Source organism: Pundamilia nyererei, unplaced genomic scaffold, assembly GCF_000239375.1.
Source record: "Pundamilia nyererei isolate P.nyererei 1_Seehausen unplaced genomic scaffold, PunNye1.0 scaffold01807, whole genome shotgun sequence".
Lineage (NCBI taxonomy): Eukaryota > Metazoa > Chordata > Actinopteri > Cichliformes > Cichlidae > Pundamilia > Pundamilia nyererei.
In genome coordinates, this window is record NW_005189208.1 from 1 (window position 1) to 2,277 (window position 2,277).

The window sequence follows — 2,277 nt, forward strand, 5'->3', positions numbered from 1 at the left end:
GTTTGTGAACCGGGTGGATCTGCAGGACAGACAGATGAAGGACGGAGACGTGTCTTTGACTCTGAAGGATGTGACGAGTGATGACACTGGAACATTTCAGTGTTACGTGGTCCAGAGAGGAATAAATGGCAGGAAAAGCATTTTTGAGCATATCAGCACCATCTACCTGAGAGTTGTTCCTCCAGGTGAGTCATTTAGAAGAGGAAATTAATTATTTTCTGTTCTTCACTCATCACCTACCTGACAGCTGACACCTCACACCTGTTTCTCACCTGCAGGTCAGCCAGGAGGAGACAGGAAAGGCAAAGGGAACGAGTATGTATCCTCTGGACTGGACTTTTGTTTAACAGTTAGTGTTATACTTGTTACGCTAGCTCTTGCTTTTTTTATGACCTTCACAATACCCAAAACACAGGAGAAGAAGATTTGATCCAGACCTCAGATGACTCGACAGGTGAACCTTAACCTTTTATTTCCAGAATTATTTCTATCATTATGTTTTCATTTATTAATTTGATGATTACATTTTTTGGGAAGCAGTGTGTGACACTATAAATGTATGATCACATACATCATGTTGAAACAGGATTTCTACATGATCTAGTCCTCACTCATTTTGTTTCTATACTGTACATACAGCCTGGTATATATTTATTTGGGAGACGGTGGAATATCTTTGTTTGTCACTGTCAGATGTTGTGTATTGTTGTATGTGTTCAGAGATAAAGAGAGTTTACAAAGTGAATAATAAGCAGGTTAATCAGTGTTAGTGAATCTGCTCAGATATATTATTGAAGCTGCAGAGCAGGAGGATTTAGTTGTAAGTTACACTGCATGTAAAAGGGATCAATAAAAGGTCATTATTGTGTAATTTTATACCTAAACAAACAAGGTAACCAGGTGGGTTTAAAGATCTTAACCTGAGTTAACGTTGTGTTTTTATGTGACGACAAGATGACAGTGTGTACATGGACAAAAAAAGATGGTGAAATTCTGTTTAATAAATTGATGAGGAAGAGTTTGCAGACTGAACACAACTTATGTCTCCTGCTCGTGTTTTTCTGTATAAAACAGGCCCATCTGAAGGCCTGCAACAGCTACAACGAGCTCTCATGTTCCGTTTCTCATGAAAACACTGCAAAATGTCGACATTTGGGACTTATAGAAAATCCCATTCTAATTTATCTAAGATCCTTCTCATTAGAGTCAGTCTAACTCTGTAAACACCCTCATTACTAACACAACCCACATACTCATAAAAAACCACTCTTGCAGAAAAAGTATGAAAAACATTCTGTGCTTAGGAAACAGCAGAAACGAACAGGGTCTGTGTGTGTTAACTATAAAGTTTGGAAATAAAGAGTAACAAACAGTTTTTCCTGTCTTCCTTATCTGTGTGTTATCTTTAATTTCAAGGGAGTAGCATGTTTAAATGCACATGTGTCAAACGCTACTAAAAACACAACCCCCGCAGCGGAAGTAACAAATACTTCTCGCTGCAGTCGGGGCACATGTGGAAACAGACACCATAAAATAATTAGAGGCACTTATTTGTATTTATGTTTTGGTGCACCATCAACCCTTGGCGTGTTTTTTTATTAGTCCCAGATTTCATAATAAAGAACTTTAACACATCCATCATCAGAAGACACAGAGATTATTCTTTTCATCATTTGGAAATTCAGAATAGTTTTATTCAGTTTTGGTGAGCAGAAGTGGATGAAATGCCTGCTGGGACATGTGTGTCTGTTTACTGGATTTCACTCCCTGCCTCCTGTTTGCCTCTACAGGTGAGACTGAACTCGGTTTAAATTCAGCTGGATTCACAAATAGTAACGCAGCACTGAGAGCCATGTTTGGATTCTCAAGTCAGTTACCGCTTTGTTTTCCATCGCGTTTTCTTCCTGCTGCACCTGTTTTTATTATTACAGTCACTAAATACAACATTAAAGTGTTTTAATCAGCAAAAGTTCACAGTTTGAGTTAGAAACACTGATCAATGTCACACTGTGAACTTTTTCTACTTCACTGATCCCAGCATATTTAATCCTGTTATAAAGGTTAAAAGGTTATAAAGGAAATGCTGTCAAAAAACATGTTGAGACACAGCTGTGAGACGTTGTCAAACAACATTTAAAGTTTGAACCGAGTTATCTGTAATGAAAATAGCAGGCCTGCTACACCTTGTTAAATATCCCAAATCTTTGTTGTTTGGGCTGAAGGAAGAACAAGAGAGATAAGATAAGATAAAACTTTATTAATCCCTCGGGTGGATTC

The 2,277-nt window shown here is 37.9% G+C and overlaps 1 long non-coding RNA gene across 1 annotated transcript; it reads left to right on the top strand.

Annotated features, from left to right (window-relative positions):
• Window positions 1-6: 6 nt before the first annotated feature.
• Window positions 7-1,375, top strand: LOC102200655 (uncharacterized). The gene is made up of 2 exons (XR_312554.1): window positions 7-185; window positions 279-1,375. It is a non-coding gene; the product is annotated as an uncharacterized LOC102200655 (long non-coding RNA).
• The last annotated feature ends 902 nt before the right edge of the window (window positions 1,376-2,277 follow it).